Here is a 15,000-nt window from a genome sequence, read left to right on the forward strand (position 1 = left end):
AGCCGAAGCACTTCTCAGAGAAGAAGAGGGCAGCGGCGGCTTAACTGGTTAGTCTGTATTAACTGGTTTGTATATTCAGAGGCTTTAGTTTGTGCATTTTGTGTATACAGTCTGGTTTGCACATTGTTGGTGGATTCCTGGTTTGTGCATTGTTGTGTGTAACCCTGTGCATGTTATGCGTTTTGGGAATTGGCATTACGATGTTTTTTTTTTTTTTTGTTTAGCTGTGGAATGGCTTTTTTTTTTTTTTTTTTGGTGTTGGATTTAGTTTGAGGTCATTTTTTTTGTTTTGTATGTGCGCTGCTGCGTGTTGCATGTGCGCAATGTTGTTGATTGTTTTTGGTCCTTTTGGTGTAGGGGTAGGAAGCTGGATGTTTTTTATTACTATTTTTGGTGTGTGCCTGCTCGGTTTTTAGTTCATTGGTATGGGCGTAGCAAAGGCGTGTGAGTGTGCATTGGTAGGCTTTGTGCTTATTGCGTGTGTCACTCTGTCTATTATGAACTGCGTTTTTAGCTTCTTCGGTCTGCTTGTGATTGGTTTAATTCTCTTTGTTTTTGGGTGTTATTTTAAGTATGTTTGCATTTTTAGTGATTATTATATATTTTAAGTATATTCATTATGCCATTTGCAGGTGATAGTGTTCCTGAGCCCGTTTGTGTAGCTGATCCAGTGGCACCTTTGCCACATCCGGAAACAGTAGGAGTGGCCGAAGAACCCGATCGGCCGGTGACTTTGCCACAACCTGAAGCAGTTGAAGTGCACCTAAGCCCCGATCACCCGGCGCCCGATGTGGGGTCAATGCATATCTCTGCCTCAGAGTGTGCTTGGTTTTGTAATGTAATGCTTGGTTTTGTAATGTAGTGCAGTGTGTTATTTAAACGTTCAATATTGTACAAATTACATATCAATGATTCACCGTAGTAGGTATACTTTGATTTTTGATCCATTCTTGCGTAATTTAGGACGTGTTACTTCTTTAAATTTTTCATATGCCATAGCTTATTCATAGATTATTATATCGTTTGTGCATATAGAGGGTCTGGTATGTGCATATTGATATTCAGTGTGTTATGAACATGTTTTTTTGTATTAAATAATACCACGGTGTTTTTAGTCATTGGTATGTGCGTAGCAAAGACGTGTGAGTGCATTGAAAGGATTTAGTTAAATAATACCATGGTGTTTTTAGGGTAATTGGTATGTGCGTAGCTGGCGAGTGTTAGTGTGCATTTCCGGTCTGTGCGTGTGTGTATATAGATTGTGCGTAATACGCTTTCAGAACATAAACAATGCCAATTTTCCCTAAGAGCTATACATGCGATATGCACATGCCTATATCCTCATACGCACTTTACACTGTAACTTTCATCAATACAGTGATATTAGTTGTACTCACCGTGCTTACCCTCCCACACTGTTCCAGTTCTTTAAAAAAATTCGACCAAACCATAAATTCAACATTATAACATTCTACGCACATACTATTTGTTGTCTACGCATCATCCCGCCATCCTATCGGCCAAACAAATAACCATGTACGCACCCACCTGAACACGAACACGCTACGCGCGTCAATGGACTACTACTTCGTCCAACAACCACACCCCCCCTCCCACCCCCACCGGGGAAAAAAACTCATTCTTCAGTATATGCACAGACGCGGACATGTAAATGCACATGCCTATTTCTTCATATGCACATGCCTATTTCTTCATATGCTTTTATTTTTTGTACAGGCGATATGCACATGCCTATTTCTTCATATGCTTTTGTTTTTTGTATTTGGTGTGTGCATTGGAGTGTTATGACGTGTACAATAGCCCACATGATTCAAAGTTCCATTGCCAACATAAAAATGCACACACCAGTGTAAAAACAAAACTAAAAAAACGACATGATGCTAAGTTCATTTTCCAAAAATTTGCAAACGCCAAATCAAACAAATGCACACACCACCGTAAAAAAAAAAAATATATTAATTTTTACAATATATTCCTTGTAAAACAAGCCAACCACAAGAAATCACGCACAAGAAAAGGCCTGTGCATATAGTGGTTGCATATTATAGGGATTGTGGTTGTGATTTTTTTTCCCCAATATTCAGCGTATGCACAGACGATGGCACGTAAATGCACTTACCCGTTCGTTTTCTCCTCAAGCCTTGTTCACGCCAAGTTCACCTCATCAGCCTTTGTAGTAATTCAAAGTATTAATTTCCATTCATAAACTCCCTAATTTAATGCTACAGATTCCAATAATATTATGTCCATAAATAAATTAGAATTACAATTACTAATATATCCTTTACATTGGAAAATGTCCTTAATTACTACCCTAATCTCTTATAATCTCAACCATTGATGGAAATTGAATCAATGAATATTAGGAGGCCTCATGGTCTCATCTATTAGAGGGGGTGCACCGGATTCGAAGCCTATATATATATATATATATATATATATATATATATATATATATATATATATATATATATATATATATATATATGGCTCAAATGATTTTTTTTTTAATTCTGAAGTCCAATAATTGACCCACGGCTCGCAGCATTTGCTTTCTTCATCCCTTCTCGCTTCTGCCATTTCTTTGAAGCATTTGAGAAGATAGAAAAATACACTCCACAATCTCTACCTGTAGAAGGTGGTTTCTTAATGTCTGGCTTCATTTTTTTTACCACTTTTCATGATTCTTCTCTTTTGTTTACTCCTTTTTTTTTTGGTAGGTGTGATTGTTAGAGCCTCATCTACATTCTACCATCTTTTGTCTCCTCCGCTGCCATGGCCATGAAAATACACAAATGGTAGGACAAATTGCTGCAGTTTACGCTCACATGGATTTGATCTGGGGTGTTTTATAGGAGAAAAATTATATGTAGAGGTTTGCATTAATTGCACTGTTTCGGATATCGAATAGGCTTTTATCAAAAATTTAATTAATATTGTAATCCCAAGAAGCACCATAAATAACAAAAGCATATATATCAAAAAGACTTTCATTGTAAAGCCAGAGATTTAATTAATATTGCATTGTTTCATATTTTCTATTAATCGGGAATCGGAATCCTTAATCACAATATCATAACATTTAATAACTCCATTAATTCAATAAATGTAAAAAAAAAATAGTTATTTTATTTTTCAAATGTTGTGCTTTTTTTTTTATAGTAAAGGATGTTGTATTTTATAAAAATAAAGATAGAGTTAATAATTGTAACAAAAATATTATTGTTTGTTAGTAACCATTCGTGTTAGTATGTCCCGTGCGATGCACGAAAAATATATTGTAAAAATATATGTTATATTATTATAATTACATATTATTAAAAATTATATCAAATGAGTATAGTATTACTATTATTTATTAGTTATAAAAAAATATTCTATTATAATTTCATATATACATATATAAAGAATGTTGTTCATATAATTATAATAATATTATGGTGAATTACTCACCAAAATGGCTATTATATATATATATATATATATATATATATATATATATATATATATATATATATATATATATATATATATATATATATATATATGTATGTATGTATGTATGTATGTATGTATGTATGTATGTATGTATGTATGTATGTATTAATGTTACAATTATTATTTTGATGATTAATTATTTTTATAAAAGCACAACATTTGAAATATTTTTATAGTAAAGATGTTGTGGCTATTTTATATGGGAAATTCTATTTGCACCACCCATTTTGCTATTTACACCCTCTATTTAATAGGTGTAATAGCTTTATAGGTAGTGCAAATAAAAAAGTGCTATTTTCACCACCTCATTAAATGTAGTCAAACATTAATTTTTATTTTTTTTATTTTTATGTAATAATCAAACTCTTTATTATTATTATTATTATTTTAATGTTTTAATGCCTAATTATTTTGTGCAATATTTTTTTAAGTTTTTATTTTCAATACATATATTTTTTTTTAAGTTTCTATTTTCAATACATCTTTTTTTTGTTCAATACATGTTTTTTTTAAGTTTATATTTTCAATACTTATTTTTGTTTATGTTTTAATTTTAAATAAAGAGAAATAATAATTAATTTTGTTATTCTAATAATTTTTTTATAACTCAAATTTGTTGTATACATTATTTTAAATTTATTTAACTATAAATTGAAATATAAAATGATTACTAGTGATATTTGAAATGAATAAATATAAATTGATTTTTTACCTATCTTTTTATACTGTAAATACTGTATAAAGATTTATGTGGGTTAGAGTTCTAACAATTTTGATGTAGTTAAAATTTTATAAAGATATGTGGGTTAGAGGATCTATTGAGACTTTGAAATATAAATTGATTTTCTACTTATCTTTTTATACGGTAAATATTGTAAGAATTTTAATTTATAAAGATATGTGGGTTAGAGTTCTAACAATTTTGATGTAGTTAAAATTCTAATCATAAAATAAGTGGAGCTCAAGGCTTCAAATCATAAAATAAGTCTACTGCATTCGTTCCTACACCCTTTCTATTTTGAATTTTGTATTTATGATTGTCCTTCCGTCTCTATAGAATAGTTTCCTACAATTGTGTATTCTTTGCAGTATATATTGCTCTATGTACTCAATATTACTCAATAAATTGATTTTCTACTTATCTTTTTATACTGTAAATACAATAAATTGATTAATTTACAACTATATTCACAACAAATTAAATTAATTCAGTATATAGATAAGACTCACCGGTCACCCAATAAATAAAATTCCAAATTCAGTACTCTTTATACTATAATTTTCTCTCTTGAAATGGAACAAAGAGATTGTTATTTAGTCAATTGAGAAATTATATCTAATTTAAATGAATCCTAATTACCTATACTAGCAAGCAAGAACAAAGTGACTTAAAATACAAATAGCAACACCCATAGAAATAAATAACAATTCAATTCTACCTATCTTTTTATACTGTAAATACAATAAATTGCTTAATTTACAACTATATTCACAACAAATTAAATTAATTTACAACTATATTCACTAAATTGATTAATACTATAATTTTCTCTCTTGACATGGAACAAAGAGATTGTTATTTAGTCAATTGAAAAATTATATCTAATTTAAATGAGTCCTAATTACCTAGCAAACAAGAACAAACTGGCTTAAAATGCAAATAGCAACACCCATAGAAAATAAATAACAATTCATTAACAATTCAAATAACAACTTAAAATACCTCATAATGTCCTTGACTTTGATTTTAATCATTTGTAACTAAGTAACTGGCTTTGATTTTGATTATTGTAACTAAAAAAATCTTCTATCCAATCATCCATGGCTTATAGATTGTGTGATACATATACATAACACACACCCCACATATATATAGAGTCATATGAGTCCAATTTGTATTCTCTACCCTCCAAATTATCAGTAATTTCATCTCACAAACATCAATATTGACTAATTGTTTAAAAAAATATGTATTGAAATTATAAACTTAAAAAAATGTATTGAAATTAGTAACTTAAAAAAAATGTATTGAACAAAATATATATATATTGAAAAAAAAATGTATTGAAAATATAAACTTAAAAAAAAAATATGTATTGAAAATAAAAATTTTAAAAAAAATATTACATAAATAATTAGGCATTAAAACAAACAAAAAAATCAAAAAAAAAATACAAAAACAAAAGCAAAACAATGACGGGGTTCATCTTTTTTTTTTCTTTTCTTTTTTTTTAATTTAATATTTTAATTAATTAGATTTTGAATTAAAATATTATTAATTACACCTCATAAATGAGGTTTGACTAAGGTGGTGCAAATAGCAAAATGAACCTTCATTTAACTCTTTACACCACCTATATAATTATTATTAAAAGCTTTCACCTTTTTACAATTTTAAGATACTTTATACCTACTTTTGGTCAAAGGGTGGTGCAAATAGCAACACCCTTTTATATTAATAAGGATAGAGACAATAATTATAACAATAATTAATCATCAAAATAATAATTGTAACATTAATTACTTCTCAAACCATATAACTTTATTATAGTTAAGATATATATATATATATATATATATATATATATATATATATATATATATATATATATATATAACAAGGCAGAGCCCTGTCAGTCAGCCAAGCAATCATTATTGTGTGGACCATATTTTGTATACTATAAAATAATGTAAATTTAGTACACAAATAATGTACTTTTAGTATATTAAAAATGTACTTTGTATTCAGGAAAAGTACATTATTTTATATAATGCACATTTCATACACAAATAATGTTCTTTTAGTACATTAAAAATGTACTTTCTTTTATGGTTCATACAACACTATGTGGACCATGGTCTACACAATAATTTGCCCCCGCCAAGCCCGCAAAAATACGGGCCTAAAATATCAAAGCCCGCCCTGCACTTTTCGCGGGGCAGGATGGGTTAAGCCCGTTTTGACGGTTCTACAGTCCACTGAAGATGACAATTCTCAAATCCTACACATAAGAATATCTTTCTAAAATTAAGTGTAGAAAGGGATTTTGTGAACAAATCTTCTAGATTTCGGTAAGGTTTGGGAGTGAGTCTAGAGGGGAGGGGCGTGAATAGACTCACTGGATTTTCAAAATTTCTTCGCAAATAGCTAAGTCTATCCGAAGGATATCAAGTTCAGAGTTTTAAGTGCACAACGGAAAATAATATTTTTTAAACCTTTTTAGTTCTTGTTTGCATGTTTAAGATCTTGTAAAAATTTTAGGCTGGGTTTAACGTGAATGATATGCAATAATGAAAGTAGTAGGGAGGGAGAGAGAGGGGGGGGGGGGGGAGAGAGAGAGAGAGAGAGAGAGCATGAAAGTAGTAGGGAGAGAGAGAGAGAGAGTTTTTATAGCGGTTCGACTTTTAACTAAGCATACTCTACTCTTCTTCATAATTTGTGAAGGTTTGCACTAAATCCCCTTAGTACAAAGTCACCACCAAGTTTGCTCCTTGAACATTAAGCTGGACACAAACTTGCACCACTAGGTTTTTCAACTCAACACGAGTTTACTCCGCTTCTTTCTACTTATCCAAGTAGAGAATACAAAGATGAAAAAGTAAGTTTTCTTCTTTCTCCAACTGGAAATCTTGAGTTCTTGAGTATGAATGTTCGAACGTTGAAGCAGTTCAAGACTTCTCAAATCTAGATAGAACTTTGAGGCTTTTGTTTCTCTCACTGGTCGCAAATACTTAGAATATTTTCATATCTTTCTCTCACGAAAATACTTAGAATGACCAGCCCCTTCTTCTGTAAAAGAAGAGAGTATTTACAATTTTCAAAATGCCTAAAGGACCAACGGGTAAAGACCGGCGAGTAATCTAGCGAGGTAGGTGAGTTGTCAGATTTCTAGCTGTTTGATTCCTTAAAGTGCGCTGAGAATTTTCTTTTGATCTGCACATGTTATCTTGGCATATATATATATATATATATATATATATATATATATATATATATATATATATATATATATATATATATACTCATAGTCAAATGAGTCTACCGCTTTTCCATGAGTCCGTGTGACAGATTCCATTAAAAATTAGAGATCAATGGTGCATAAAAAAATGATTTGATTTATATTTATTAGTTAATTTTGTGCGTGGATTTAGGGGAGATTAGTTGCGCTAGGGGTATTTTAGGATGTTTTAGTATAAAGGTCGTGCGGATTTATGGGGATTTAGGTTAAAGTGTCATTCCGCACCCTGAACCATAAGTGATTCTTCATCCCGCACCTTGACCTTTCATAATTGCTATTCGATCCAGAAACCATAAAAAAAATTCACTTAGAACTTTTCACAGGTTTCCCAATTTCCCTTATGACATGGGGCAGGTCATATGCTGATGTGGATTTTTTTGTTTTTTTTTTTCTGTTTTTTTTTTTGTTTTAAGTGAGTGTTAGTCAAATAAGCTTACTCATATCAAAGAGCTGACTTTTGCATGTAGCTGCGGAGAACGGCCGAGCCACGGTATCATCGGGGTCGTCCACCGTCGCCGGCATATCATCCCCGTCGGCTTCCGACGGCACCGAGAAATGCAAGCAATTTTCCGGCGGGTGATTGACAACATTATCCGATGACCCAAGAAAGCCAACCAGGATTCTCTACACTTACGACCACGCATTTCATGGTTTTAGCGCAGTGTTGCTGACTTCGATAGAGTATAGCCCTTGCGGCGAAGATCGGCCAGAAATATGCGGAAGAATATGATAATGCTTAGGGTTGACTTTGTCTTGATGAAAAAAAAAAATCCATGTTAGCAAAAAAAAAAAAAAAAAAAAAAAAAATCAAAAAATCCATGTCAGCAAATTATCACCTGCAACCTATAGGTAACCTGTTAAAAGTTCTAGGTGAAATTTTTTTTATAGTTTGTGGATCGAAATAGCACTTATGAAAGATTAGGGTGCGGCATGAAAAATTGTTTATAGTTCAAGGTGCGGAATGACACTTTAGCCGGGGATTTAATTTAGGTGTTATTTTTGTTCTTGATTCCTCGAGCATAAGAAATAGGGTGCGGTTTGTTTATTCCTTCTTTAGTGTGCAATCTACCTTAAACAACTGTGCATATGCAATTTTGAGATTTAAATTGGTGGGGGTTAGATTGCTACATCTTTACTATGCAATTTAACAAAAACATTTTTGCATATGTAATTTGGTGAGAAAAATTGGAACATGTAAGATTACTCCTTATATATTGTGCAACTACAACTAGGAAGTTAAAATTGGATAGGGTTGATATTTCCCCGTAATCTGTGCAATGTATCCTAAGCAACTGTGCATATCCAATTTGGGGTCAAAGTACCTATGAGATCCCTATAATATAGTGTTTTGTTCAATTTAGTCCTTTTACCTTAATTTTGTTCAATTTAGTCCATGTACTTTTAAAAGTGAAACAATTAAGGACAATAGCTTATATTTATGTATTTATTTTGGACATATTAATGTAATATATTGGTGATAAAAATAATTAATTTTAAATGTTTATAAAATAATATATGAGTTGGCGTGTAAGTATGATGACGTGACAGATATAATGTCTGCGCCACATAAGCTATTGTCCTTAATTGTTTCACTTTTAAAAGTACAGGGACTAAATTGAACAAAATTAAGGTAGAAGGTCTAAATTTAACAAAACACTATAGTACAAGGACCTCATAGATGCTTTGACCACAATTTGGGGATTAAAATTGGCTTGGGTATGTTTTTTCCAACTATATTGTGCAATGTATCAAAAACCTCTGTGCAATATGAATTATAAGGTTAAAATTGGTGGGTAAGTTTATCCCTTATATGTTGTGAATGTTTGCTAAACAACTGCGCATATGCATTTTCGAGAAAAGAATTGGTGGGTGGTAGATGAAAACCTCTTTACTATGTAATGTATCCTAAACATCTGTGCATATGTAATTTAGCGGTTACAATAGGTGGGGATAGTTTATTCCTAAACTACTGTGCAATGTAGCATAATCAACTGTGCACACGCATTTTACAGTGAAATCGTCATATATCCCTAAAAACATGTAAAATACTATACTATATTAAATAATATTAAACCAAATTTAGATGCATACAGAAATTACAAATCAACCTTTGGGAATAAAGGAGTTTTAAAAATAAGGGCATAAAATCCTAGCTATAAATAATGCCAAGATTAATGGATGTGGAATATTCACAAGAACTCATGAGAAATGATGCTCTCTCTCTCTCTCACTATATATATATATATATATATATATATATATATATATATATATATATATATATATAACACACACATTGTCAATATTCATAAATATATCCATTTATCATCTATGTAACACAACATTTATTGTCCTCATATGGGATGTTGGGGTTAAAAATCAATTTGCGACTTGGCATCATGGGGATCATACAAAACAGCCAGTACCAAAGTAGCCTATCAAAAATTATATATTGGTTTCTCATATAAATGTCAAAATCTTTGTATCTTGAAGATATCGGAGGATATGTTAAGCACTACTCCAATATCTCATTGTAAAAGGGGAACTAAATGTTACTAGCAGTTTAATCACAAATATCATGCACGTTGCGTTTATAGAACTTCTGGTTCTAAGGTGATGTCCCGACGACAATGAAGTAATGAAAATTTGTTCATAAGGTATCCTCATTATCCTCTTCGAGTCTAAACGGTACCTTATCTACTTCAAGAGATTAGACAATCGTTAGTGTGATAAGTAAATGATACCTATTAATATAAAACATCTTCAAGACGTTTTTCAATGTAGGCTAACTGGTATTAGGGGTGACCGCGACTCCGGTTCACGAATCGGCGGTTCCGGTTGGAACCGCCAATTCTAACCAGAATTTAAATTTAAAAAAAAAAACTATTGTTTTTACTTTTTTGCCAATAGCATGGCTATTGGCGACCAGTAGGCCTACGCCAATGGCATGCTGGCCTATTTCAACTTTGAACCTTTTTTTTCCGGTTTGGAACTATTACCATCCGGTTCCTTTATTACACAAATCTTAACCGGAACCTTATTGGTTCCAGTTCGAACCGAACCGTGGTCACCCCCAACTAGTGTGTAACATTCCTTCAAGGAGATACTCAGATCTGCAAGTCGAGACAATAATTGGTTTTTCAAATCTTTCATTTCAAACTTCGTCTATAGGCTTGAACTAATATCATCAAGCTCTTTATGTGTTTCAATAATGGTTAATTCATCGACATAGACTAAGCTAATAAATAAATAACTCCAATAGCAATTCTTTAAAAAACACATAATGAAACATATTATTTACATATTCCTTCATCAGGAGGAAAAACACACAGTCAACTGTTGACTATTTCAAGATACATAAAACCTTCATAATTTAACATTATACATGTTGCGATTTTCATTATCTCTAATTTTGAGAATTTTAAATCCTTCAAGGGTTTTTCGAAATAAATATTAGTTACATATCTACATTATTTGTTATTTACTGTTAAAGATATTAGATGGCGAGTTTGGTCCCTGAGTTATAATGGTAGTGACGACTCAGTCCCTGAGTTATGACCGTATCCAATTTTAGTCCCTCAGTTATGAGCGAAGTAGCGCATTTGGTTCCTGACCGTTAAAACTAACGGAAAAATTAAAAAATATTTAAAATTTTAGGGGTAAAGTAGGAAATTCACATTTTATTCACTTTCTTATATTGAAATCACTTTTGTAACATTATTTTCAACTTCCTAGCATTCTATTTCAAGGTTCTTCAATTCCAAAAGCAATTCAATAATCTTCGTATGACTTGTTAGTAACATGAGTCTTGTATAAGGAACCTGTGACTCAGTACAAACAAGAGAACACTTGATCATTGTCTTCAAGCATGTAAAACACATCATCATAAAAGTTTTTGATTTCCCTTACTAAATATAATGGTAACCAAACCATAACTTTTGAAATACAAGAAGATATCAAATTTCTCAGTTATTTTTATGACAAATTCACCAAGGGAGTAACTTGAGATTTTTAGTACGTAAAATTCTTTCGTAAGCTCTGCAGTAACTTAATCAAGAATTGTATATCCTGACCATATATGAAAATTATATTATATATATATACCCATCACCTCCCCTGTCTTCTTAAAAACCAGAATAGTGAATGAGAAACCTAAGATTCAGTTATGAAAATTCTAAAAACTTTTGTAATTTCTAAAAACGATTATTAACTGTTGCATATGAAAAAATTTTAGATACTAAAAATCTCAAGTTATTCCGTTGGTGAATTTCTCATAAAAGCAATTTGAGAAATTTGACACCATTTTGTATCTCAAAAGTTCTGGTTTTATTACCTTTGTTGCTTAGTGAAAAAAATTAAAAATTGATAGGATAGTGTGTTTCACACGTCTGAAGATAATGATCAAGTGTTTCTTTGTTTGTGCTAAGTCTTAAGTTTGTTATATGAAAGCCAGGTTCCTAACAAGTCATACTAAAGTTATTGAAATGCTTTTAGAATTGAACAATCTCGAAATAAGAGGCTAAGAAGTGAAAAATAATGTTGTGAAAGTGGTTTTTATATAAGGAGAATAAAATGTGAATTTTCTACTTTACCCTTCAAATTTTAAATATTTTTAACTTTTTCATCAGTTTTAACGGTCGGGGACCAAATGCGCCACTTCGTTCATAACTGAAGGACTAAAAATGGATACGGCCATAACTCAGGGACTGAGTTGGAACTTGGGTATAACTCAAGGACCAAAGATGCAATTTTCTCAAGATATTATATAGCATAACTTAATAGCATCTATTGTGGGGAGTGTATTTGATTAAAATCAATTTTGGGTCTCTGTGTGAACCCTTGGGCTACAAGTCTCGCTTTATATATCACACTACCTCATCATTCTTATTTCTCTTTCGTACAAATACACATTTGTAACCAATAATGTTACATTAAATGGTGTATGTGCTATAAAGAGAATACATTTATTTTAGCGAGTTGAGCTATGCTTTAATTGATCATTTATATATTGAATATTTAGGGCACTTCTGGTGCCTAACTATTGATCTAGATTATCATACAACGAGAGGAATTTCTCAAGACAATTGTGTTGTCGACGACTATATTATTTTTACATAAATTTCTTCCATTTTATAATAATTCATGGCAAAATTTAAGTCAATCAGATTCTAGTCATTTCCAAAGATATTCAGATTTGATCGTTCTGCATCTCTAGTATTATGATTATTTGGTATACCAATAAGTCAACTGGGTTTTCGCCTTTTGGACGAACGTCTTCATGACATAATTTTTTAAGAGATTTCAAGAGTGACAATGTTTCTTTACTAGATTTAGTTTTTCGTAGATTTTTATCTTTTACACTGATAGATCTCCTACGCTTCTGGTTTCAAGAAGCATTGATAGATATTTTTAGTCTAAGTTGGGGAAGGTATATGGGATCTAGCCGCTCTTTTATGATCAGTATGATCAATTGATATATTTGATTAGATTATTTTCTAAAATTGTAAATTGATTTTCTTTTGAACTTACAGTCCAGTCTAACTAGTACATGGATTTAAATAATGAAGATCATTCCATTTTGTGAAATTTCTCAGCATTCTATTAAATTTGGGTTCATATCTTTCCCTAATGCCGTAAACCGATCTTCATAAAGTATGCAGTCAGCGTATTCAATTATGTATTAATCCCCTACTATGGGCTCTAGGTATTTAGGCAATACACGGAGGTTTACATCAAACATGTATACCTAGTTTCTGTGATAGCCCCTAGAGGTGCGCTATGGTGATGACATATGAAAATATACTGCATACAAATACTAAAACGCATGTGGGAAAATGTTTGATTCTTAAACCATGTACTAGGTATTGGGGGAAATAACTATGGTATGCAGTAGGTCAGATTTGGATAAAAACAGTAGTATGTCAAATTTGATGTCCTGAACAAGAAAAATATGTAATTTAGAAAACTAGTGTAACACATGAATACATGTGTCATGTACTCTTTCCCTCAACTAGTTTTTTTTTCATTGAGTTTTTCTAGTGAGGTTTTTAATGAAGCATGAATATGATATAATAATGTCAAAACTCAAAAAGGGAAAATTGCAGATAAATACTTTGAAAATATGTAATGCAGATATGTATCACAATATATAAATGAAGCGTCAAAAATAAGTACACAGCTGAATTTTTTTAACGCAGTTAGAGAACACCTCCTAATCTGCGGGGCCACGCCCAAAACTTTTTCACTCAAGATCAACCCACGGTTTTTACAATTACAGGTTCAATGAATTACAAAACTAGGTCTACCACCTATTTAAACATTAACCTCGTAAAACAACTCTATTGAAAAAGTATACAATACAGTTTGAACTAATTCTACCAATTTAAACAAACTGTAACCAACCTGGATTTAAACACAGCTTGTACTGAATAATGAGGAGCTAAATTCTCCGGATAGTACACCAATCATTTCCCGTCTGAAGTTTCCTTGTAGCGTCTTCTGAATATTTCTTTATCGCACCTTCCAGAATAATGTTTCTATTTTTCCCGTTTTGGAAACTTCATTTGTCTTCATTACAAGAATCCCCATTTATAGTAAATGTCCCCATGAGATTAGGGAATTTGATTTCCTACATTAATGCTTTCTTCATTTACGTGTATCACTCATGCATACACATTCCACCACTTACGCATGCATTTACCATTTCTTGTTCACCCATTTACTCATGCATACAATATCCACAAGTCACGCATGCATTTCCACTTATGCATATAATTTCTACAACTCACGCATGCATTTCCACTCATGCATTAACATGTGCCAATACATATAAAATATTAGTACGTACCATACATAATATTATATATATATATATATATATATATATATATATATATATATATATATATGTATATATATATATATATATATATATATATATATATATATTGTACTAACAATCTCCCCCTTTGGCATATGTTAATCAAACACCCGTACAATGAGATCTCCCCCTCAAACCATAAACATCAAACTCATTTATTTCTCCCCCTTTGTGCAATGCAGTCTCCCCCTTTTGAGAAACATTCGCCAAAGGTGATCAATGAAGCTCTAGCAAATAGTATCGAACAATGCAAGACTAATCTAGAAAGAGCACCTAGTGATAACCAGTAGGTAAGGACCAAAGTTAGGAGGTGGTCGTACCGGGAGTAGGGTAGTGGAGCATCAACACTGGAAAGCTTTCACACCGGGCGCTTCCCAAGTCCGTGCGGATCCCTAAGAAGTACCGGGTAGCCCTCTTCCAGGTGAGCAATTTTAGAAACATTGAACACTAGATAGCTTTCACTCTGGGCCATTCTAGGGCTAGTTGAACCGTAGTGAACACCAGGTAGCCTTCTTCTAGTGAACAAGGCATAATACACCAGACAGCTTTCACTCCGGGCAGAACTAGAGTTCAGGAGAACCT

The 15,000-nt window shown here is 31.7% G+C and overlaps 1 long non-coding RNA gene across 1 annotated transcript in view; it reads left to right on the top strand.

Annotated features, from left to right (window-relative positions):
* The window catches only part of LOC109173924, a 451-nt gene extending 450 nt beyond the window's left edge, over nucleotide 1 (top strand). Inside the window, exon 2 of the long non-coding RNA XR_002052978.1 lies at nucleotide 1. This exon is cut by the window's left edge and continues 31 nt beyond it. This is a non-coding gene — a long non-coding RNA (uncharacterized LOC109173924).
* Nucleotides 2-15,000: the final 14,999 nt, after the last annotated feature.

The sequence above is a fragment of the Ipomoea nil genome, unplaced genomic scaffold, assembly GCF_001879475.1.
Source record: "Ipomoea nil cultivar Tokyo-kokei standard unplaced genomic scaffold, Asagao_1.1 scaffold0497, whole genome shotgun sequence".
Taxonomy (NCBI): domain Eukaryota; kingdom Viridiplantae; phylum Streptophyta; class Magnoliopsida; order Solanales; family Convolvulaceae; genus Ipomoea; species Ipomoea nil.